This window comes from Rattus rattus, chromosome 6 (genome assembly GCF_011064425.1).
Source record: "Rattus rattus isolate New Zealand chromosome 6, Rrattus_CSIRO_v1, whole genome shotgun sequence".
NCBI lineage: Eukaryota > Metazoa > Chordata > Mammalia > Rodentia > Muridae > Rattus > Rattus rattus.
Window position 1 is genome coordinate 71,982,359 of NC_046159.1, and position 27,176 is coordinate 72,009,534.

The 27,176-nt window shown below is 37.6% G+C and overlaps 1 pseudogene; it reads right to left on the reverse strand.

The window, feature by feature from the left end:
• On the reverse strand, positions 1-26,968 carry LOC116904346 (annotated as a pseudogene).
• Positions 26,969-27,176: the final 208 nt, after the last annotated feature.

The window sequence follows — 27,176 nt, forward strand, 5'->3', positions numbered from 1 at the left end:
TTAGCGCTTAAAGTGGAACCAGAGCTGGAATATTCCGTTGGGGAACTGGCAGCGGAAGCCATGGCGATGTGAGTACTCCCACTCTCGCCTGACAATCTTGAAGGCGATGTCTTCATAGGGCGGGCCCGTGTGGAAGCGCAAGATAGCAAAGTCCAGGTTGTCCACACAGGTCTCCAGGAAGTACTCGGGCATGGTGCGCTTACTAATGAGGTCCGGGTAGAAGATGTTAAATTTGTAGCTCTGCACAATCTTAGGCGGACGGTTATCCAAGTCATAATGCATCTGATTGTATTTGTTCCATTCAAAGCCCATGTGCACGCAGTTGGCGAAGCGCGGCTTGCGTGGCCTGTACTTGTCAGCCCACAGGTAGGCGTGGTCACCCAGTGGCATCTCCATACTGAACTGTTCCTCATCCTGCCCCATGCCGGAAGAAGATGTCCTCAGCGTTCTCGCTCCCATCCCCAGGAGCCTGAAGATGCTGGTGAGAGAGCTGCAGGCGCTGCAGGTACTCATGTGGCTCCAGCACATGCTCGTCCACGGGCAACTCGTACTTTGGGAGCAGCCGCAGGCTGTAGCGGCCGGCCTCGTAGTCCACAGACTCTGCCGGATCAGGTCCTCCTCCATCAGCACTGCCTTGCCACTTGCCTCCCCTTCTGCCTCCTCAGGCTCCACGGGGTCCACTAGGCCCACTGAAGTCCCGGGGTTGGGGGGGCGCTCCTCAGGTTCTGGCCTGTGGGTGGCCCTGGGTTTGATTCAAGGATGAGGAAGAGCAGCTCGGTTTCCACAGTCGGCTCCCACTTCAATTGGAAGTGCTTCAGTCTAAGAACACCTAGGTGGCGCTCTCAGGGCCTGGCCCTGGCCATGTGTGCAGACAACTGCTGCAGCAGGCTCTCCCAGTAGCCCAGGTCGAGGTTGGAACCGCCGGCACAGATCTTGCCCTCGATGCCCTGGAAGGACCTGCAGCTGTTTGTACGTCTTTCCCTGGAACACAGACTGCACAGCAGAGCTGACGGAGCCGTTGATCCCCTCACAGCACTTGCCTGGCGGAGCTTCACAATCTCATCCTTTGTGATAGTTGTCATGTCCCGTCAGAAGTCCACTTTCTTCCCTGCTCCAGTTCCATGTACACATGGATGTCCTCTAGCAGGTCCTCCATGTCTGCCACCGTGAGGCCGTTGAGGAAGGTGTAGGGTTCATGCATCTCCATGGCCAGGTCAAAGTCGTCCTCTGCATCAATGTACTTGGCCAACAGGTCGATGGGCTTGGGCCGCCCATCTCGGATTCGAATCTTGAAGCGAAGCCTGGCCTCCTGCAAGTGGAAGCGGTCCTCCTGCTTCTCCCAGGTCTTCAAGAGTTCTGCTTCCTTCTCTCGCTGCAGCAACTCCAGCTCCTGCTCCCGCATGGCTTTCTCCAGTTCCCTCTCTAGACACAGCCGTTTAACCTCTTGCAGCTCCAGCCGGTTGTCCTCCCGGATCCTCTTGTGGCACTCTTTCAGCTCCTTTTCTTCCAGGTGGCTGATGCCTTTTTTCTCCAAGGCCTTCTTCCAGATGAAGGCGCTCGACAGGTTGCTGTCTCTGAAGGGGTTGTCGGTATTGGTGTAGCCCTTGTACTCCTCACCCCAGGCCATCTTCTCGAGCTTTTTGCACTCTTTAGCTTCCTACTTGGCCAGTCGCGGTGCACGCTTCTCCTCTGGTGTCTCGAAGGCCTTGAGCATCTTTCTTTGCTGCTTGAGTGCCTTCCGAAGCCACAGCTGCTCCTGCAGGCTCTGCTGCTTCTGACCCTGAAAGGAAAATTATACAGATTTAAGGTTTAAAAATATGAAGTTAAAAGAATAAGTTTCACAATTCAGACTCAGGGCTAAACATTGTAAAAAGCAAGTCCAGGCAGCCCTGCCCTGCCGCTAGGACTAACAGACCATAAAGATAAAGAAAAGGAATGCAGGAACCAGCCCGAGTTTTCAGGACTGACTCTAACCATCTGGCAGAAGGGCACCTCCCCCAGCTTACTCAGAGTCACACCTTAACCAGATGTCCTTCAAACCCTGATACGCCCCTAGCTCCTAAAATCCTGTACGCTCCAGTCAATACGTACTCTCCTGCTGTGCTGTAATCTCACTGCCATATTTAAATGAACCAATCGCTTATAGCTGCGCCAGAAATTAGCCAATTGTGTGTAACCGCGCCAAACCCGCTAGCCTTCCCTATATAAACCCCTGACTTTTGAGCTTCGGGGTGGACACCTCTTTCTCCTGCGCAGGATACGTGTCGATCCGGAGATCCCTGTAATAGATCTCTGTAATAAACCTCGCCTTTGCTTATTACATCCAAAATGGTCTCTCTGTGTCTGGGGTCCGCGATTTCCCGCGACTTTAGAAAGGGTCTCTCTTCGGGGATCTTTCAACCCGAGCAAGAGTCTAGCATTCTTCTGGTTGCTGGTACTGCACTGCGAGGCTTTATATACTTTACAAACAGGAAGGGGCGGACCCACTGGGCAGAAGAGTGGAGCCTGCCGTAAGTGAGCTCTCACTGGGTTTTTTTTTTTTTTTTACATTGTCTTTTATGTAAATGAGTACACTGTAGCTGTCCTTCAACACACCAGAAGTAGTCATCTGATCCCATTACAGATGGTTGTCACCATGTGGTTGCTGGGAATTGAACTCAGGACCTCTGGAAGGATCTTAACCACTGAGCCAAATCTCCAGCCCCCAAGGCTGAATACTTTTAAAGAGATAGTAAAATGTTTGAATTTGTAAGGCTGTGGGACTTTTTAAGCCTGTAAAATAGTTTATTCCTTGATGTCTTCATGTGTGATCTTGGGGATGAACAAGAAAAAAGTTGTGGCTTTAGAAAAAAAGTACAAAATAGTTCTTAAAATTTTGTGGTAGTAACAATTTTTATTTTAGTCTTTTTTTTTCTACTCAGCATGGGAAAATATATCTTGGATGATTTTGATTAAAAAAATAAGATGCTTGTAAAATTAAATAGATATCATGTCTCTTAAGAGAAAAATTGTAATTTAACGATCCACAACTTCAAATATTTTATTTCTCAATATGAGACATAAAAATGTACTTTTGAGGGTTGTTTAATGTATGAAAATATCTGTTACATTTAATGACTTAAGAAATTGCTGGCACACAATAAATAGTTAATAAATAGTACATAGAGTCATTAATTTATAATGACCTATCCATTAATGACTTAATGTTTTATTTTATAGCATGTCAGGTACTCCATGAATTTGTTAATGTAATAAACCTGTACCACTTAATATATTATCGGAAATTAAGTTTTCTTGTTTATATGAAATATCTTACACTCCCATAGTTGTTTCTGGTAATTCATCTTTGATTAGGTAGTTTAATATGATGTCTGGAAATGTCAATTCAAATATCATCCTGCTTATGGCAAATTCATGACTGCTTTTAAAAAATAATTCCTAATGCCTTTAATTCCACATGTATGAAGTACGTTTTATGTAAGTCATGCCTCATTGAACAGCTTTTTACATTAATTTTCTCTAAAATTAGCAAAATTAAAATATTTTTTCCTGTAAGATAACTAGAGTTAACGTATTTATTACATTCAATCATTTAATTTTATAATTAATATAAAAATAAAATTGTAGAGGAATTTTAATTCAGCAACATGGCTAGGATGGCAAGAGATCGCATCTAAAGATATGGTCTGACTGGAATGCAGATGTGCCAAGCACCTTTAATCCCCCTGACGGAAATACAGACAGGCATTTAATTCCACTCAATGAAATCTAGTTGAAGTGCAAACAAAGAGATGAATCAGAGAAATACCTGACAGAATGAGTCAGAGAAAGGATGACCCCAACTTTCAGGGGGGTAGGGCTACTTAAAAAGCAGTGAGAGAGAAGTCAATTCTATTCAATTTAATTTAGTGGTGTTCAAATTAATTCTGAGCAATTCGGTTGAATGCAGCTGTGCTGAATTTCGAGCAGAGGAGTTCTGTTCCTGAAGTTCAGAGACAATCTTTGTAAGCAGAGCAATTCAGTCACAAGCCAAGAAAAAGCCAGATTGAATCAGTAAGCTTAGAGAAGAGTTTGAGCTAGAACAGCTGTGTTAAACCAGTGAGCCAGAGTAAAGAAAGAGCGAGGTTATTCAGCATTAAATCACAGAGAATGCGACATTCTAGGTCTAAGTTAGCTGACAGACGCTAGAGGCTGAAACCTTTAAGGTCTGAGCTGGCAGATTAGATTTTATGGAGACTAGAAGCTTCCAGGCATAGGCACAGGGTTAGTTAGATAGAAACCCTCTAAGTAGACCAAACCATGTATTCATAAAGCTACAGTACATCTCACATGTTATGCATTTGTGACATTTACTATAACATAAAATACAAGTAATATGATGTTGAGGTAATTTGAAGAAGACTTCTGACTATAAATGAAGTAAAAGTTTCCTAGAAAAGTTGACAAATTCTACACAAATTTGAATTATATGAAGTTCCTAAATAATAGTTTTATTATTATTAAGGAATATTAATTTTAAATTTTCATGTGTGGACATGTGCATGTCTGATATCTTCATTGCTTTCTGGCATTTCAGTTTCAGACAGGATCTTTCTGACCTGAAGTTCAACTGCTCCCTGGATAGTCTAATTGAATTGAATATTATCTTTTCATTGAAAAATGCCAGCATTTTATTCTCTTTGTGTTATTAATGGTGTTTATTATTTCTATACATTTAATTTGAAAAAATTTTTAAAATGATGTTCAAATAGTTGTTAATATTATTGCTTTTATGTCATTTACTTTTTTTTTTTTTTTGTTCTTTTTTTTTCGGAGCTGGGGACCGAACCCAGGGCCTTGTGCTTCCTAGGCAAGCGCTCTACCACTGAGCTAAATCCCCAACCCCTTTTATGTCATTTATTATTGATTTGTATGAAGAATAATTTTATTACTTCAAATTCAGATCATTTTCTTTCACATATCTTTTTATCCAATTGCACTTGGCAGCCATTCTAGACAAAGTAGGGAGAGTCATTGAATCTTAATGCCCTTGAGGTCACATATGTGATTAGCAGTGGTTCCCTGTTTCTATGGAGAATAGGCTTGTGATAATTTGTTTCATACTTGTCACTGAATGATTCTAATATGATTTTGATGGCATATAAGTCAAAGTTTAACATCTCAATGTATCAAATATGATAATAAACATTTTTATTATGATTCAATTCACACCCACTCTGGTTTGCAGAATTTTTTCATACCTTTGGAAAAAAAAAGGTAATTGGTATTGATGTTGAGCCAATGAATTTAACATATGCATTTTTTTTTACATAGAAGCTTCTGTGATAAAGTCTGAAACCTGAACTAATCTCCCAAAATAAAGGTTTGACATTTCTATTTACAAAATACTAATGGTAGATTTATAGTACCAGGCATGTGCTTCCTCCTGTGGAGTAGGCCTTAATCACTGAAGTCATGAGCAAAATTACATTATTTTCTTAAGAACTGATTTTCCTTGAGTATTTCGTTTCTGGCAACTTAACGTTGCTTCATTTATTAGTGGGTTGTTTACTGGTTTATTTTGTTCATATAACAGAGAACAGTTATTTTTTTTTCTGGTGACTTCAGGATAAGCAATATTCCTTCTTGTAATCCCATTTTCCTGGAATTTATAACTTTGCATCCTGATTATTGCCTGAACCACTGTAAAGACCTTGTGTGTTGTGCCAGGAAGTGGTTGTGAACCCTATAACGACCCCCAAGCCACCAAGGAGCTGACTGATGTAATCACATTAAGGTCTCTTTATTACAAATTTGAGTTTGTAAGGCTGGAAGTGAGTCTTACCTACCAGGAGACCCCACCCCACCCTACCCCTGGTGAGGCATGAGAACAGAGTTCAATGCAAACGCAAGAGGTTTAATTTCTGGCCTCGGGGTCCACCTTCCATCAGCCCCTCATTGCAAGTGACTAGAAGGCAACCCCGAATGGCTATAAATAAGCATTTTTTTAATACTTTCAGAGGTCCAGGTTACATCAGCAAGTTTACAGTTTAAACTTATATGGCATGCCTTCGAGCTCTATCTTGGATCAGTGGGTTAGGTGACTATAAGTCAGTACATTCTGCCAATTTTCAAGAAATGTCCCTGCTCCTCCCAAGAACTGTGGGTGGAGAATGGAACTTGGCCTAGCCTTGACCCGAACCCGGGAGCTGGAACTTGGCCTAATCTTGACCTGAGGCAGTGGGTGTAAAGCTGGCGAAAGTCCTTAGGGTCCTCATAACCTACCTCCTTTCTACCCAGCCAAGCCTCCTAATAGCTCTTGTGCTTCAGTAAGAACTAGGGTCCTTCAAGTCATTACTCATCACTGGCCCACAGGAGGGAGGGTCTGGTGAAGTGGTCCTGAACGCTCATCAGGATAAGGTTTTATAGGAAAATGGGAGCAAGTGAAGGGGTGTCCAGCCTGGCATGTATCTAAGTGAATGTCTACTGTGAGCCAACAGGGTGAGTGGTCTGAAGCAAGATTGTATCCAGTCAGAATGCCTCTGAAAGTACATCTGAAGCAATCAGACCAATATTTGATTCACTGTTGCTAGGAAGTAGCTAGGGAGTAACTCTGGCCAAGATACATAAAGTTCAGAAAGTTTCCCAAACTATAAGCTATATCCATACTTGCCACACATAATTTGTATATCTTAAACACAAGAAAAATTGTAAAAGAGACTTCCCATAGACTTGAAAATCCAAAAGACCACAGGTAAATACCTGGGACCCAAGATCAGGTTCTCATCAAGATTCAGGAATATGTTGTTCCCTTAGTAAATGCCTGACATTTTGTATTCTGCCTAAGGGCCTCTACAGTGCTCTGCATATAAATCATCGCATTATTCACTTCCTGGGTGAGGCAGAGAGAACTGAGGAACACCATTTAGCAAAAATCCTTCTAAGAAGCTGTGTGTTGTGAGGAACTTGCCAGGAACCAGGCTGCTTTAATGCACAGGTGGGAAGGAATATTTCAACAACAGCCACAACAACTCTGTGGGAACTTTGTTTCTTTACCATTTAAGAAGCAAACCTTGAGTTAAAGAGATAAGAGCCAGAGCTTTTGGTCTACATATAAATCTGGTAATATAAATGTAGGTTTTTCTTAGTGAATGTGTCTTAGTCAGGGTTCTCTAGAGTCACAGAACTTCTGGGTAGTCTCTATATAGTAAGAGAATTGGTTGATGATTTACAGTCTGTAGTCCAACTCCCCAACAATGGTCAGCAGCAGCTGTGAAGTCCAAGGATCTAGTAGTGGCTCCGTCCCAGGAAGCAGGCATGCAGGCAGGCAGGCAGGCAGGCAGGCAGGCATGCAGGCAGGCAGGCAGGCAGACAGGCAGGCAGGCAGGCAGGCAGGCAGGCAGGCAGGCAGACAGGCAGCAGGCAGGCAGCAGGCAGGCAGGCAGGCAGGCAGGCAGGCAGGCAGGCAGGCAGGCAGGCAGGCAGGCCAGCTAAAAGATAGACTCTTCCTTCTTCCAATGTCCTTATGTAAGTCTCCAGCAGAAGGTGTGTCCCAGATTAAAGGTGTGCACCACCAAGCTTAGGTCTGGGACTTGGTTTGTCCTGGGTAATCTTGAACTCAGAGATCTCTTTGCCTTAAGCTCTTGGGATTCATAGCCACTTTGCCTCAAGATCTCCATGCCAAGATCCAGGTCAGAAAATTGTATCTCCCAGCCTCAAGATCAGGATCAAAGGTGAGCCTTGTACTTCTGAATTATAGTTCATTCCAGATATAGTCAAGTTGACAACTAGGAATAGCACTACAGAATGGATATTTACATTTTCTATAGTTGATATAAAACATGTTGGAATATGAAAAGAGTCAACATAAAGGAACGCTTTCCACTTACACATGACCTTTGTATTTTTTTTTTCCTCAGTATGAGATCATTTCTACCTAAACGTAATGGACCATCATGGACTTTATAAATTAAATACCAGTTTAGTAACCATTTGTTATTTTAGGCATATGATTGCTTACCCTACATTGTATATCTGTGCACCCTGTGTATGCAGTTCCCACATAGTTTAAAAGGGTCCTAGAGCTATTTATCAAATGGTTACTTGGATTTTAATTTGTTACTGTGGGTGCTGAAAAGTGAATATTTTTTCTAACCTCTGTGTTTTTGTAGTTCAGGAATTAGACTTCCACTAACAGCTGTTTTTTAAATTGATAACTAACACACTCACAGATGTTTTCTTCCCTGCCTGAGGCCATTAGCTGACAGGAATGTGAAGAGTGCAGCTGAGCAAGGTGACCATGTCCCAGTGTTGTCTTAAGAGATCTTTGCATAAATACCTGTTACATATTAACAAGCCAGCAATCTCACGCCAAGAATCATTCTCTGATTTGAAGAGACTGCACTAGCATTCAGTTGTTTTATGACAATTTTTTAGGTTAATGAAAAGACAACAAAGGAGAGGCTGTTTTTATTAAAGAAATAAAACTTGCAGATAAACAGAATAAATCAATTCCATTATTCGATAATACAAATCAGACTATAATGTTAATGATTTCTATTTCAATTTAAAAGATGTTAACACGTATTAAATACATCATTTTATGAACTACCAGAGTAAATTAAATAGAAAATCCTCAATTTAGCTCTGGTCAGAGATAAAAATGAACCATGATATACTTTAGCTGCCATAAAACTAAAACCCCGCATTGATTTAACATTTTTAGAACATCCTAAAGAGTAATTATTTTTACTTCAAGTATATTAAATCTTTCAGAAAACTATGAAGTAACCTAAATTGATATAAATATTAAACTCTGAGGCCATTTTTGACAAAATTCAGAAAATAATATAAAAATAACACATAGTTATGGATCAAACACTCATATTGATGCCGTACCAAGTGATTATATGTGATAATATTTAACTACTTCATTCTATATAATCTAAACAAAATCATATATCTACAAAAAGATAGGTACCTCTTTGGTAAAAAGGAAGTAATTTTTTCATTGGTTATAGATGGAGGCTTTTATTTCAAAGGTCATATGTATAGTATCTGTAAAATTCAGGATTGCAGTTGACAAAAATTGCAAAATCAAGTTCACCTCTTAGTGAAGATTTGTTACACTTTTACTGATTTATTTTGTCTGCACCGGTGAGTGTGTATGGATATGCGTGCATATACCATGTGAGCTATGAAGAGTAAATTCATTAGGCTCCAAAGCAAGCATCTTTACCTCTTTAGGTACCTCAGCCCTCTTCCCCATTTGCTTTTTAGACCAATTAACGTGTATCAGTATAACATGGGCTGATTCTCAAATTACTTTTCTTATGAAAACTTCATTTTAAACCAGGATGGAAATGAATAGCTGTATCAGTCCAATTAAGTTCCCATATAGTTCAAAGAAAAAATTAAACATTAAATGTCTACCATAAGGTTAATAATATTTATGTCAACTTTGTATGAAAAAGCTGAACCATTTCTGGCAAACTCAATCAACAGGAATCCATAAAGCTAAACCTTCATGCTTAGAAGAATTCAGTCCACGCACGTTGAGATAAGAGAAACAGCCTATCTCTTGGTTTACATGTAATATTTAATTACATTCACAAATTAGTAAATTTAGATTTAGATAGAGTGATAGGAACAGGAATCTACATGGCTGTCTGGAAACCTAGATCTCACAGACAAGACTTTTGTCTACTCTCTGGATTTCATCAAGTTATATCTTTCATCACACACACACACACAGACACAGACACACACACACACACACACACACACACACACACACACACACACATCAATAAAATAAAAGTATAATGTCCCAGAACAAGAAAGTCTGCTTTAGGGGTTGGGGATTTGGCTCAGTGGTAGAGTGCTTGCCTAGGAGGCGCAAGGCGCTGGGTTCGGTCCCCGGCTCTGAAAAAAAGAAAAGAAAAAAAAAGAAAGTCTGCTTTATGTACTGATACTTATTTATTTATGTGTGGGCATGTGTATGTGTATGCTCATGCATGAATCATATAATCACAAGAAACTCAGAAGTTTTTGGTTTCCATAAAATGCCTTTATCCATTGCTCCAACTTGCAGACTCAAGATACCGTTCTGATAAGTTCCCGACAATAACTCGAGAGAACATGGCTAATGATGCCCCTTTAGAACCTGATGCAAATATTTTGCACATCTCACAGATATAGAGAATATGAAAAATATGGTATAAACAGGAAAGTCATGAAAGCTTCTAGTTTATACAATAGCTTTTATATTTGTATACAGATGACTTCCTATGGCTTGATTTGACATTCTATAACTCTTAAACCAGAAAATCTTTTCATACCACTTAGAAAAAAAATGGTTTTTAGATTGATATTTACTTATTTATTGTTTTATAAGATTTTCTGGAGAGAGAAAATTGTTCATTTGTTTGATAGTACTGGGACTGAACTCAATGAACTTTGAATGCATTGCAAATGTTCTATTACCGAGCCATATTCTCCGCAATTTACTTTTACTATATGTAGTTTTCAAATGAAGATAGGACAAGTGGTCATTGGGTGTGACTATCTAGATTAATAGTTTGAGAAATTCTGAGTCAATACATCTGTCTCATACCTTCAGGTAAAATAAATGTTAACAAATTTGGTGAACATGTAATATTACATATCTCAGTCTGCAGGTCATAAGAAAGTATAAATTTAGACCTGAAAATAAAATGGTTCCTGGAGCATTCCTGGACTGTACATTCTTTACCAGGCATCACCTTCAACATTGCACATTATAGTTTCCTGACAGATTTTCAAGTGACAGTTAGCATATACATATACCTGAACTGTTGATAACCTATGAGGAAACCACTTTGGTGACTTTTCCCTCAAGAAGTATTTTTCAAACCATCTTTCTGTGTTGTATTTAAGTGAATATATGTATTTACTTGATTGAGTTCAATGAATTTGGTTGACCTTTGCTCAATTCATTGACCAACAATAAGAAGCTGAGATACCAGTACTATGTCAGGATTTCCTGCTCATACATTGCTTTCTATATGCCTCATACACTCAGGGTAAGAGCAACAGAAGGAACTCAGTGTCTAAGGCTATGAATATTCATGATAATGAAAATTATCACACTCCCTTTTCCTTACATTAAGGTAAACAAATGCAGAATCAGAATCAAATAGAAGTTTCCTTGTGTCTTATAATCCTGAATTTGGACTATAACACAAATCAGCTCAGATAAGTCCAAAAGTAACTATAAAATGGACTAAAGGTTCAGTGAAATTACTTTCTTTAACAGTACAAATAAAACCTTAACAACTGTGAATCACAATTCTTAAAAACAGACATATAAGAAATGGTTTCTTCAATTTACTATGAGTGTGTACCACTGTGTGTTCAAACAATTTCTAAGGGTAGTGATGCGAAGAACAGAGCCTCAGAAAATATCAATCTAAAAACCATTTTTTTTTCTAAGTGGTATGAAAAGATTTCCTGGTTTAAGAGTTATAGAATGTCAAATCAAGCCATAGGAAGTCATCAATTTTATTCATTGAAAACTTAACTAAATTTTAAGACTTTGGGGACATCTACAATAAAATGTATAGGCCAATGTATAGAGATGAAAACCTATTGATGATATCAGAAGAATCACTGTAAGTGGAATTTTAGAAATAAGCATTCTAAATTCACTCCTCACATATTTGCCCTATTTATCCTGAGAGATTGGGAAGTATAGTTTTATAGCTGTCTCACTTAAATTAGAATTGTGTAATGTGATATTGGGAGTTGGGGTGGGGAATGTAGTACTTCTCAGTCTTGCTATTTACAGAATCAAAAATATTATCCCTGTTTTTATATAAGGCAAGCGTTCATACCATTTTTTTAATTCATGTAATTTTCATATATTTCAACTAATTAACTTTAATCATCAACTGTCTTATAAGGAAAATTACTTAAAGAAATAATCCCTTAAAAAACAAGGACTCTTAAAATTTCAAAAACATGGAATGAAGTCAATTTGAATTTGCCCTTAAGATGTCAAATCCAAGTAACTTTAACCCAATGCTACTTGTCAACTAAAATAGATTTAAAAATAAAATCTCAATTTAGTGGTTGACTATATGTGAATTTTATTAGAACAGAGGTCTTAATTTGTCCATGGTTGCAATGCATACAACTTTAAAATTGTTCTTAACAGTTTGACATACATTATTTTGTTTTGATTTATGGTTTTCTTAATTTATAATAAAGCATTATGATAAACCACTAAAACTTTGTTATGATGATATAGTTTAATTTATTGCATCAAGTTTTCAAGTATTTTAGATGGAAAAAGTAAAAGTACAATGAATAAATAAATCAATTATCTATTAAGCAGTTAAAACACATTCCAATATGGACAGATATGTTAGTGACTTTTGTAACATGATATGGAAAGTGTGAAATACCTAGTAAAGATATGGGATCAGTAAATACTTGATATTATTCATTTTTATTTTTATTACCTTAATTTTTTTATAGTCTACTCATTATCCTCACTCACAATCTGCTGAAGATCCAACTATATCACTCTTGGGCATATACACAAAGATGCCTCACCATATCAGAGAAGCATGAAATCCAATATGTTCTAAGTGGCCTTTTCTGTGATAGCCAGAAGCTGGAAATGACCCAGATGTCACACAACAGAAGAATGTATGTAGAAAATGTGATTCATTTACACAGTGGAATTCAGCTATTAAGAAAGAGGACATCATGAGTTTGGCAGGGAAATAGAAGGAACTAGAAAATATCATCCTGCGTAAACTTAGATGCGAAAGAACATGCATGGTATGTACTCACTAATAAGTGGATATTGCCCCCCATAAAAAAAGTATAGAAAACCCAGGATACAGTCTACAGAACTCAAGGTTAACAAGCAAAAGGGCCCAAGTGAGGATGCCTCATTCCCACTTGGGAGGGAGAAGAAAACAGTCATGTGGAGTGGGTGTGAGGGAGGAACCTTAGTGGGAAAGAGGAAAGGGAGGGAAAGGGGAACATGATCAGATATTGGTGGGGGGATCAGGACTGAAGCCCTGAGGTCCAGCAGAAAGAATGGAAACAGGCAACCTCCGGAGACAGGAGGTAAAGGGACCCTCTAGAGTGAACCAGAGACCTGAGAGGTAAGAGACTCTAAATTATAACTGAATTATAGTTCCCTTAATTAAAGTTGAGTTATTTGTGTTAATTGTGTCCTTGTTCTTATATACATTAAACTTAAAAAAATCTAATGGAGTTTTTTTAGGCTTGGCTTCCTATGTACAGAAACACAATGTATGTGTCTGGGTACGATGGATTCCACATTTTCCTGGTCAGTGACTACTCCAGAAGAAGAGAGGAAGAAGAAAAGCCTCAGAAGAGTAGATGGAGCTTCTGGGGCTCTGTATTCTGTGAATGGCACTGCCAGTTTACTCTTGAACTTACAGTAACACTTGTTACCCATAGAGGACCAGCACAAAACTGGATGCCAGTATTCCATCCAGGAAAGGGGAAGGACTCAAGGACCAACCGTTCCCTGAAGACTCTCATGCTTTTAACTGGTGGAGAGAAAGAGACATCTTCAGTGGTACAGCCACTGGCAAGATACTGTGCACTTTTAAATAGAGGAAGGCAGCCTAGGAAGAAGTGGATCACTGAAAGTAGGGAGGGATAAAGGATAATGTGAGACAAATGAATGAAATCTATTACATTCACTTATGAAAATATCATAATGAAATACATGTTGTTTAATTATATAATTAATATAAGCTAATAAAATGTACAAAAACTAAAATGAACTATTGAAAACTTGTGAGTGCACCATATTTTTTATCTGTCACCAAATTTTTGATAATTCATTTATTACATGTAGTTCATAAGAGGGGATTGAACCAGAGAAATAGTGTTCCTTTTCTTTCTTCTTTGTTCAGTTTCATCAGGTTAATAATATTTTTAAACTATTTACATGAAAAGACTGCACCTAGTCATCTTTTCAGACCAAAATTAGTGACTTTAAGAAGGTAGAGAAAGCACCTTGACTATTGCAATGTGCTGTGTTGTTTGTGTGTGTGTTTTAAGTTATATTGTCCCCTGGAATGAGGCAAGAGGAACTGTTAGGGTGTCAACTTAGATAGGACACAAATGAATTAGACTTCAACTATTTCCACGGGAGCAGAAATGAACACTTTGTATTTGCAGTCTTACACAGTTCATTGTCATCCTCTGAGATGAGAACTGCATTTCTTTGAAGTAGCACTTGACCTGTGAGGAAGCCCAATTTCCATAATGGTTAACTGGAGTTTTCCCTCTGGGAGCAGTGAACACAGATCCTAATCATAGCACATTAGGAAAATTGCTGTTTCAGAAGTGGATAATAACAAATGCATCTTGGTCTACTTATTAACAGTCCTTGACACATTTTAATATGTGGATGCGTATGATGTTGGAATCTAGCTTGACATTAGTAATAAGAAAGCAGGAATTGAAGTACAATTTCTTCAACCCACATGTTAATCTTAGTTAATGACCTGTCAAGTGTCCCTTTTCCTTTTATTTTCTATGCTGAGAATATTTACATAAACTTGTTACAGGTCTAAGTTTCTCCTTTCTTTCTTTCTTTGAGAAACCATAGCAGATACTGGGGAAAATAGTGAATGCATATGACCTGGTGCCTAGAAATTTACAAGTTTGAGAAACTGTGAAGAATGGAGCAAGAAGAGTTACAACTCAGAAATATGGATATAGAAACCCATTGAGGAAATGTGAGTAAACTGGCTTGGAGATTGTCTGCACACCTGACTTCATGGCAATAAGCATACTTGGAGGCAGTGATCCACAAATAGGTCTCTAAAATCAGGGGATGGGAAAGGAGCATGAAAGGATCAATCAATGGAAAATAATTCTAGAAAGACTGAAGTTACTGTGTATAGGGCTTCCTTTTTTATGATGTATAAGAATAAAAAGCTATGAAGCTAAAGCATTTCCTACCATACAAAATCTTTAATGCTAAAAATAATTACAAAATTTTCACAGAGGCAACTATGTCTGATGACTTAGAAGGTAGTCTTTATTTTAGAGATAATTTTAGTGTTTTAGTAATGACGTGAAATAGTTGGCACAACTATGTGTTGACCGTAAATCAAGGGAGGAAATGGGAAGTAGAGACAAGAGAAATTCCAAAACTCATTTGATAATGGAGGTAGGGGTACTTGGTGAGTGATCTAACTAAGAAACTAATCATTGTTGCAAGCAAAGAGTTCCCAGTTCTCTGAACGAAGCATGTGATGGCTTTCTTGGCTATATCCATGACCAAGCACCATCTCTCTAGCTCTTATGGATAGGGATTACAAATCCAGCACCAAAGCGCTGACAGAACTACTTTATATCTTCCATCCTGGCTTGAGGATGTCTGTTTTCCCTCTTCACACTCTGAATAAGTACTTCTCCAGTGTCTTGATGTTTTTCTAACATTCCTGTAATAAAACAGCCAAGTTGGATCAGGACCAAATCAACAGATTCATATTAACTTATTCATGTCCTTAAAGAACACTTCTATATGCACAGTGACATGCTGAGGCACTTGCATTAGACATTTTATGATAGATATAATTCAGTCTTCAATATTAAATACTTCAACAAAAATGACACTTATTCAAAGACAATTATAGTCATCCTAAAACACATATTTTGTGTCATAAAATACTTGGAATAGTGATTCCTGTGTGTCATGACAAATGTGTACCTTCTTCTGGAGATCAGGAATCTTGTTTGGAAAAAATGGCACCATCATCAGAATGTAAGCTGTGAGATTATTGATGGACAGAACCTAGTTAAATAGCATTCTGAAGCATGCGATAGAAAATTTCAAATCTGAGGATCAAAATATAACCAAAGGGCCATCAAGGCCTAAAATGAAAAATAAATTTTATCATCCATTGATGATCCTTCGTTTTCTGACACATCTCATTTATTGTAAAGAAGGAATACTGTAATATTGGTGCAATGCTCTCTGGAAGAAGTGATGGTCTGGATCAGTAGATATGGTGGGGCAGTAGCAGAAAGATTCTATCACCTTAAATATGGGGATGTTTGTATTAAAGGATGAGGCAGAAAAGGGGCAGATACATGGAGACTGGTGAGTGAAAATAAGACACAAGAGAATTTTAAAAGTTTAGTTTATTATAGATACTTCTGTCTTGATTTCCTGAGTTCTTGACATACAAAATTCAGTACATAAGAGTACCTATGGCCAAAGGACCCATTTTAGTAGGAGTGAGGGGAAAACTGAAAGCATGGTTGCAACAAAGTAATATACATATTACTAGAAAGGCATACAGAAAATGTTTAGACTAGGAAAGAAATATTTTCCTAGATTCCACTTCAAGGATTGGTGATTGGTAAGTGAAACAAATGACATAAGAAACAAGGTAAGTATAATTTTGCTATGTTATGCATCCAGAAATATACTTAAAAATCAGGGTTAATTATCATTTGAAATCTTAAGTGCAAATGTCCTTAAAGACTGAGCCATCTCTTTAACCCCCACCCAGATGTGTTAATCCAGTGGTATAATGAAAAAAAAATGCATTGAGACAATACAATCTGACCGAAGGAAGGAAAAACTATAGGCAAATAGAGACAATGAACTTAGGGACAGGGTTAAGTAATGGACTTGAGAACAGGCTCAGATTCAGAAACCACTTTTTGACTTGGCCCCTTAAATCCTGTCTCTCTACTCTGATCATTCTTCCTTGAGATTATTCTTGGATTCTCAATATGATGTTAAGGCAGTAAGGCATTCTTCATGTAAAGTGTGAGAAAGGTAGCATCTGGGATGATAAAGGGATACTGGCAGAAAACATGAACAATAAAATCTTTCTTCCACTATGGCCTGAAAAATCTGTGCTTTGTCACATACACAAAACATTGTATACACATAGAACATGAAGGTCCAGCAATATCAGAAGGACCTTGATTATAAGCAATCACTGTGAAATAACAAAGAACAGGTATCCTTTTTTCAGGTTAAATAAACTACCCATAATTCCAGTAAAATGTGCTTAAAATTGCATCATATTTACGGACATGCGCTTGCAATTGTAGTCACCAAAATAAAAGAATCTCAGTTACAACACATATCAAAATGTGTCCTAGGATTCTGATAAGCAAGGCCACAGTATGGAGGAATGTATAAAAAGATTTCTTATAGATGAATAAATGCAGCAGCATTTATTTATGCCAAAGCAAAGGAGGTCCAATGTTAGAGAAAGAAATGAGAGAATAAATTGCCTTGTGAGCATAAAAGCATTCTTTCTTAACACACTGCACTTTGTATTCAGAGACCAAGCCCATGAGCAAGCTTTCTCTGGATGAACATTTGTGGCTAAACAAAGTATATTCATAACTTGCCTTGAGAAATACATCAAAACCAAATGAATTTAGCAATAGCAGTTAAAAACAAAGGGAGAATAGGTTCTGGCCTTTAAAAGATAATAGCTTATTTGGTAAACCAGGCAAGTAAAGCTGCTTCAATATGACAGGTTGTCTTTGGAATCAAAGGCTCAACAGATATATCAAATCAGACAACCAAGGACATGACAAGACTACTGCTGAACTACTCGCAGAAGACCCAAATCGGATCAGGCCACTCAATATTTTAACGTCCATAGTATGTGGTGTGTGTGTGTGTGTGTGTGTGTGTGTGTGTGTGTGTGTGTCTGTCTGTCTGTGTGTGTGTGCATGTGTGTGTGCGTGTGTATATGTGTGTGTGTGTCTGTCTGTGTGTGTGTGCATGTGTGTGTGCGTGTATATGTGTGTGTGTGTGTGTGTGTGTGTGTGTGTGTGTGTGTGTGGTTTATGAACCAAAACCCTTCCTAAGGAACTAGTTGATATCCCTGGGGAAAGAGTCAGTTTCCTTTAAGAATATGATCCTTGATAGGTTCACTATGTCCCAGTGGATGACAGGGGAATCATCAGGATAGTCTTTGTGAGGTTAATCTTTCTTATGAGTTATGTACTCTGGAATCAACTAATACACAAGCTGTTTGGGACTTCTATGTGGATTGCTCTTAATCAGATTATATGAATCAGGAAGGCACTACAGTAATATACAGGCATCACTAATAGCTTCCAGTAAATTCCAAAAAAAAAAAAAAAAACTTAGTACATGGATTTAGGAGGATTAGAAGAGTGGGGATGAATATGTTTAAAATATATTGCATGCATGTATGAAGTTCACAAGTAATTTATGAGATATTAAAATGCAATAGATAAGAGAATAATGTGAGTTGTTTTCAGCTCCTCAATTATTGTCATTGCAGATTTTTTTCTAAAGGTTTCAAGGTCTCTAAGGATTTTGTGGACTTTACCAAGGAAAAATCAATTGTAAGTTGGCAAGAACTAATTGAGACAGAATTTAGGAAACTCTGTATTTAGCTTTCATTGTATCCTTCCAGGAAGTCAGAGGGTGAACAGAAGGAAAGACCAATTAAGCTCAGTTCACAGGTTGAATACTCTTTTTAAGTCACAGAATGTTCAACACCATAGAAAGTCCTCAAGTCCTTGGAATAATCATTCAATCAATGACCAAGTAGATGTATACACATGAATCTCACCTCCAGATAAAGTCAATTCTACTCTAGAGTATAAAGACTCTGTTACCATTAGCAAGTAAAAGAGTAGTCATGGAATACAGGTGATTACTAAATTGGAGGAATCATATACTTCTCTTAGGAAAAAGTACTTATTAGACAGATATCCTTTATGATTTATGGATATATAGGTATATAGAAAGCCATTTGATAAATTATCATGATAGCCTTTGTGATGCCTGATCTTGCTTGTAAACTTGATTACATAGGTAATCAACTAAAACACAAGCTGTTCAGCAGTCCTGTGTGGGTTGTTTTTAATGTGACTATATGAGTCAGGAAGACGCACACTAAATCTTTGCCACACCTTCTGCTGGCAGCCCACATAAAAGAACATGAAGGAGGAAAAGTTTAACTTCTGGGTGCTTGCCCTCATACTTGCTGGCAACTTTCTCTATTCTGCCACATCAGCTACTATTACATCCAACTTCCTCAGGATTCTAGTGTGGGCAGAAGAAAAGGACCTATTCAAGGATCCTCCCGGCCACCACCACTAGTTTGGAACTACATCCAAACTTCTGTACTTTGAGTCATGAGACAGCAATTGTTAGACCATTTGAACCACATCCAATAAGCTAGTCTCATATATACACAATACTTATTTTACTAGTTGTTTTTTCTTAAAGAACCTTGACTTTGCACCTAATAATGAAGGATCATCTAAAGGGCTAAGGTAGACAAATGGAAAGTCTGAATGACTACTCAGAAATGAAGGGGATGATTTCTATGAATTTTTTGGAAATTTTCATATCACACATTGGAAAGTAAATATTTAGTTGATGTTGAAAGGCAAAAAAAAAAACAAAACAAAACAAAAAAACAAAACAAAACAAAAAAAACCCCACAAAAACTACCTTCCCAATCAAAGTCTGTTTTCGTTGTTAGGCAGAATGAGGAATAAGCAACTGCTCAAGACAGAGTAGATAGCCTTCCAGCTGTGCAAGAAGTAGTTGAAATAACAGAAAAAAGAGGCAGGAAAAAAGGCCCTTTTTTTTTCTACTGTTTTTCAACATTTACATCAACAAACAAAAACAGTTGTTTCTGGAAAGATGTACAGAGGAAAACTGTGAAGAAAACAATCACAGAGAAACAGTAAAGTAGTAGACTGGCTCAAAAAAAAAATAACAGTTCTTGGAAGCAAATTCTACTGAAGATACAAATGACAGTAGATGAAGTCCCAATAAAGGAATTCAACTAAAATGTCCTTGGATTGCATTTTTTCAACAAAAACTGTTGAGGACAAAATGAAGTTGAATTTCATGAACAAGAGCATAATTGTGGTCTAACATAAAAGGTATGTGTCTAACAAAAGTTCATTGGATCTTCCTTTTCCATTAAAATATAGATATATTTAAATAAAGAAAATTTATGTGTCTTCAAACAGACTGAAGTCTCATCTAACTCATCAGCTAAAGAAGATCAAATCCTATGATTATCTTTCACCACCCATATTCTTCTTTGGCTTTGAAGTTAATGGTTACTCACAAGGGATCTCCAGTGTTCCATTAGCTATTTGTGTCTCTTTAGGAAAACAAAAGAATCTGGGTCCAGTTTGCAATCTAGCAAGAGGAAAATAGGGACTCAAAAAGTCAGGCAAGCAAATTTCTGATTAAAACTGAGTATGTCTGAGTAAATCACACTCAAAGATGTCAGTACAGCGTACCCCATAGAATTATGCCATTGAAGTATCTAAACTAGTATATAAAACCCTGAAGAACAGAGAAGAGAGTTAAAATGATTGAAAATACAACTTAAAGACTATGTATTGGAAGAGGGCATGTAGAAATGAGCTAAGAGCAGAATCAAGAAGGATTGAACATGGAAACAAGAAGGATAAACATGAACGGAGTCAGTGTGGAGGAAACTCACCCTAACCCTTAAACTGGCTACCTTGATGCAGCTATTCAGTCTAGTGCAAGTTCCTTGATGCATTTTATTCTTTATCTATTGGTTTATCACATTCTTATTTTTTGTTCAAGTCATGGCAGTATATTTATTAAAATAAAGCAACAATATAAATATATACCATTGGACTCTTTCTGAGAATAAATCAGGCAGGGTACAGAAGAAGCAATGCTTCTGTAGAATTTCAGTTTACTTTCCACTCAAATAGAAGAAAAGATGACCATTAAAAATGATAAGAAAGGTGAGATGAAGTGATACATGAAAAATTGTTTTCAAAATGTCTAAGGACTTTATTCATTTAAACAAAGGAACTGATCCTTCTGAAAGGTGCAGAAATATGTCAGAACGGCTCTGCAGAGGACTGGAATGGGATTCAAAGTACCTACTTCGCCTAGCTGACAGTTACCTGTAACTCCAGCTCAGTTAAATTTACTCTTTTCTTCTATCATCCATAAGCATGGGCATTCACTTGGCACACATATCATTAAAGCACACACACACACACACACACACACACACACACACACACACACACACATATATATATGTGTATATATATATATATATATATATATATATGGACAGAAAAGAATTATAAAAGCAGTGGAAAATATACCTCAAATTAGACTGCTTTCTGCAAAAGTTTTTGTAATCATAACAGTATTAAGTAACTTCAGTGGTCTGGTTATATGGATTGTTTACTCATAGACACTGATGGTTGACATCCACCCACACCCAATATGCTCCTTCTCCACAAAACCCTAGTTTCCTTTAGCATTCTCAATACATAAATAGAAAATCTAGGCTTTAGTAATTCAAATCTTATTTGTGTAACATTCACACAATATTTGAAGTTTGTAGTGACTACAAACAAGCTAGAAATTGTTTCATGTTGGGCTATGTGACAGAATTTCCATTAATATGAGGTAAGGATCAGTAAGTATTCTGGGATTGTTGTTGGAACATTTACACAGTAATCATCAGAGATAAAGGAGGAGTTTTACTTTCTATACCTAATATAGGACTACAGTATTGAGCTACAATACTGATTCCTGATGGATGTTCTTTCTTTGAGCTGGACATTTTGTGTAGTCTTTTTTTTTTTATGAAAAGAGTTAACATACAAAGCTTATGCTGAAAGTAGAAAAGGCCCCAGAATATGGAGCTGATTTGCAAAAGATGACAACAACTTCAGAATTTTAGCTCAGTGAAATATTAGCACCCAGGGTAAGAAGTTTAATACCTATTAAAAACAAAGTAGAAACATTAGTTCTTTAAAAAAGTAGTTATTCTTATTACCTTAAGTGTGTGTGTGTGTGTGTGTGTGTGTGTGTGTGTGTATTATATTCATGAATGCCTTGCCTGAAGAATGAAGAAGAGGACATCTCTTCTCCAGGAACTGAATTGCAGGGAGGTAGTGTGAGGTAACAGATACATATGGCTGCTGAGAATGAACTTGAATGGTAGCCAAGAGTAGTAGGTACTCATAATAGGTAAAACATCCCTCTAGCCCAGATATTGTGATACTTACATTGGCAAATAGTTCTCATATTTTAGTAATTCAGTCTATTTCGAAATAGAAAAAAAAATATGGTAGACACACTCAAAAGTTCATTTTCAGGAAATTGAGCAATTTTTAATTCAAAGTAAACACTACATCATTATGCAGTGTTCCAAATAAAAATAGCAGTGTCTGCAGCTGCAGACAAGAGGATCAGGAAGGTCTAAGCTTCAGAAACTATACTCTGAGAAATGGAAAAAGACGAGAAAGCCTTTGTGTTGCACATGTTGCTGTCCCTTTACCACTGTCTATGGTGCCCTTGTTTTTTGTTTCTGTAGTTAACTCAAAAAGGCAGATTAATTTGCATTTCATAATTTCGTGAGCATTTCCATGGCAATACACAGTAGGTATGCTCTATATAAACTATTACTAGGATATGTCAGAATCGTGGCATATCATTTGTTCAACTGTAGGTGGATTAACCCATATTAATAGATTACCGTGCTGCTTTTCTTGTATTGGCATGACTCCAGTTTAAATGAATTTGCTTTCGAAAACAAAAAGAAAAGACATGAAAGAAGGAATAAGGTTTTCAACAAGAAGCAATATTAATAGCTATGCATATATATACCAATTCACTTCAAACAACGACTTTTTGTAGTACTTATTAATATGCAATATAATAGCGAAAAGCATTATGATTGGAAGAACAAATTTTGTAACTTCAAACATAATCTGTTTATATTGCAGTAAAACTAAGAAAAAATTGCATGAATTTAAGTTTAAAATAAGAAGAGCAGGGGAACATTCCAACATGATTCTACATTCTATAAAAGGAGTTGCCATGAAATCAAAATTCCATTCAGTTTCTAATTCTCAGCCACTCATGCATCATAACAATCCCATATAACACAGGCTTGAAGGGCTTTGGGGTAGCAATATATGCAGAGAGTCAATGTGTTTAGCATTAAATAAATCTCTTGAAGGCATGGTTATCTAAAGAAATGTCTTGCATCTTTAATAAAACGACTCTTATCTACCTGAACACAGAAAGTTTACGATGGACACTACCTCTTCTTTGGAAAATATTTGGAATGTTAAAATACATTCACCTATGACATCAGTAGCTTTTCAATGAGGACTGATTCCATACATGCCAAATAGGGGAGATGCATTTTCTCTCTAATGTTCTGAAGTCCAAGATGTATAAAAAACAATCTTGAACTTGCCAAATAATATAAAAACCTTCGGAAATATTTTTGATTAAGTTTTGTGTGTATTGGGTTAACTCTGTGTATGGTGTACACACATGCACACATCAATGTGTGCAGGACACCTTCTATTTACTCACTGACATATTCCATTGAAACAGGGTATGTTGCTGAATCTGAGTTCATCATATTTTGGCTAAAACGCTGAGCAAGGAGTTACAGTAATCCTCCTGTCTCCACACCAGTGCTGGAGTTACAGGTTCATGTTCATGATCAGTTTTGGTGTTTTGTTTTGTTTTCATGCATTCTATGTATCCCCACTCAAGTACTCCTGCCTACCTACAAAAAATTTCATCCAAATTATTATTCGCTTCGGTTCCCAGATTTGTACTTTTCACAACCAAATGTTGTGAGTGCATGAAACACCGTGGTAGTTACAATCTCAGAAAGTGCACTAAAATAGCTTTGTTAGGAATATATGCATATTTGGTAAGTTGCTCAGCACTATTCTGTGAGCAGTGGAGTGTAGGATGTGGTACTGACTCTTCTTAGGGTTTTTTCCAACATCATTGAAAAGAAAAGGGAAATCCCCATGACTACATGACAATTGCATTTACTCATGTAATAAAGCAAAAGGTAAAGTCAGAGTATTTGAGATTCTCTTCATTCTCATTCTTCATGTTTCATGACATGGCTACATTTCATTACAAGCATAAGTCCAGATGCTGACTCTTATCTACACGCAGGACAAAGATAAAAAGGTCAATGGTTGTAGCTCCTTAATGGGAGGAGTTACAGTGTTACATTGACCCTTAAACAAAACTTTAGGAAGTGTTTTTCTGCTTCCAAAACCTTCAAACAGTGACTAGAACTTATATCAGCACAACTGCTTGGGAACAAGCACAGAAAAATAGCCTTTAAAAGTTCTGTCAGTGTTTTTATTACAAACTAGCAATTGCAGAGGTTTATATCGAAGCTGTAAAAATTATAGTTAGATCGATCATCACCCTAGGGCCCAGTTCAGGCATGAATTTAATTTTCTGGGAATTTTATTAAGCAAACTTAAGTTATAGTAATGCATGTTGTATATGTTTTCTCCTTTGCAGGCTTTAGATTAACGCCAGAGGCACCAGGGCATGGAGCCTTAAGAAATGAAGCATTCTTGTCATGCCCCCTATTGCTCGACTTAATTTTGAGGTAATAGCATTGTTGGTCACACTAAAACCTGCAAATGAAAGTACTCAAATTATTGACGATGTTTTTATTCAGATAACTTAAACTACTTATTTGAAAGTGTCCAAAGAAGGTGAATTAATGCAGATGCCAGAAGGAAAACACAAATATTGCAGGTTTCTCTTTTATTTATTTATTTATTTATTTTTATTAACTTGAGTATTTCTTATGTACATTTCTAGTGTTATTCCCTTTCCCGGTTTCCGGGCAAACATCCCCTTCCCTCCCCCCCTTCCTTATGGTGTTCCCTCCCCACCTCCCCCATTGCCGCCCTCCCCACAGTCTAGTTCACTGGGGGTTCAGTCTTAGCAGGACCCAGAACCCCCTTCCACTGGTGCTCTTACTAGGATATTCATTGCTACCTACGGTCAGAGTCCAGGGTCAGTCCATGTATAGTCTTTTAGGTAGTGGCTTAGTCCCTGGAAGCTCTGGTTGCTTGGCATTGTTGTACATATGGGGTCTCAAGCCCCTTCAAGCTCTTCCAGTTCATTCTCTGATTCCTTCAACGGGGTCCTGTTCTCAGTTCAGTGGTTTGCTGCTGGCATTCGCCTCTGTATTTGCTGTATTCTGGCTGTGTCTCTCAGGATCGATCTACATCCGGCTCCTGTCGGTCTGCACTTCTTTGCTTCATCCATCTTGTCTAATTGGGTGGCTCTATATGTATGGGCCACATGTGGGGCAGGCTCTGAATGGGTGTTCCTTCAGTCTCTGTTTTAATCTTTGCCTCTCTCTTCCCTGCCAAGGGTATTCTTGTTCCCCTTTTAAAGAAGGAGTGAAGCCTTCACATTTTGATCATCCGTCTTGAGTTTCATTTGTTCTAGGCAACTAGGGTAATTCAAGCATTTGGGCTAATAGTGAGTGCATACCATGTATGTCTTTCTGTGATTGGGTTAGCTCACTCAGGATGATATTTTCCAGGTCCAACCATTTGCCTACGAATTTCATAAAGTCGTTGTTTTTGATAGCTGAGTAATATTCCATTGTGTAGATGTACCACATTTTCTGTATCCATTCCTCTGTTGAAGGGCATCTGGGTTCTTTCCAGCTTCTGGCTATTATAAATAAGGCCGCGATGAACATAGTGGAGCACGTGTCTTTTTTGTATGTCTCTTTTAAATATATACATTGGATATAACAATATAACTTGATTAATCTCTCTCCTCTGCTATATGAGGATTCTAGAGTTCTTTGGTCTAAGTGATGACATATATGGAGACATCTTTTGTTAAGGGGTCACTGCCAAGTCTAAATTCCTTACTCTTGTTTCTATTCCTATTGCTAACGTCTGAGTGATATGCTGAGGGAATTAATTCATAATTCACTGAGTATTCATCATGATCAAAAAAAGAAATTTCATAACAAGCTTACATGGATCATTCTGACATTTTAAAATTATATGCTATTTTTGCATTTTAAAAGAAGCACCACCCTTTCTTTTTGAGTTAGTGTTTGTGATATATTTTTTTAAACTCGTTAGCTGGCTTTGTTCTTCCTTTGAGAGCTTTATTTTTCTCAAGAATGGAAAATAGCCAGTGTCTACACGGTATAATCTGAAATCTTTTAACAAGTAGAAAGTTTAATTTTTCTATTAGTCAACCTGAGTAGTTTTCTATAGATATATATTCTAGACAGGAATTTTATGCTTTGACTTAACCTTGGTCCATACATTAGGAACAACTGTCAGCATATGGCTCTGAGTAAATGGAAACTGTCAGTTCCTCATTCTCAGGATCTTCATTTTTTTCTGTCTTTTTCTATATTTCTTATCCACCTCTAGAATAAACAAAATCTTTAAGTTGCCATATTTTTTTCACTTAAGAATTGTATTAAAACCAAGATGCTAAACCTTCTTTTGCTTAGACAATCATTTCTACCCTACCTCAGATCACAAAATTAAAATAAATGTTCCTGTAAATCTGTGTATCTCTGGAAATATTTTCTTTCATAACTATCTGTAATATATTTCCATATACCTTACACATTTTCAGAAAATAAATGAGAAACTAATTATCCACCCAATAGAGAACCAATGACACACTGAACAAACAGCTGTCCTCAAGACAAGTTTGGCAAAACACTGTTTCCTGGCTGAGGTACAGGACCCTGTGCAAGTGGTTACTTGCAGAAGGACGTTAGACTCTAACTCCCCTGCAGCACAATCCCCTGATAAGTCATAAAAACTGCAGAAACTCCCTACACCTGCAAGATAAATCAAATGTGAACAATCTTCACTTCTACATCAGTTTTACTGCTTATTTATTCAAGTAGGGACTTCATTTTTTTTTAATTTTTCTGAGCTTCCTAAATCAGGTAAGTTTTGTTTAGATGCCAAATTCTCAAGTGCCCCCTCCCCATCCTTTCTTTTTCATTGTCTCTCTACCCTCCAAGAAGACATGCTTCACGTAGCAAATGGCTGTGTCGTACTCCGCTCCTTCCTCAGCTTTCACATTTTGTTCTTCCTTGTCTTCTACCATGTTTTCTCAAGGCCTGGGCCTTTGCATAAATATGTAAATTTCTTTCATCCATTTATGAATTACCATTGGGTCACAGTGCCAATAGCAACAGTCACTTCTTCTCAGACACTTGACGAACCATGAGTCTCCATAGTAACTACCACCTACTTCACAAAAAGAAGTTTCATTCATGAACGAAGCTGACAGTAAGGAGGCAGGAAGGGGGATG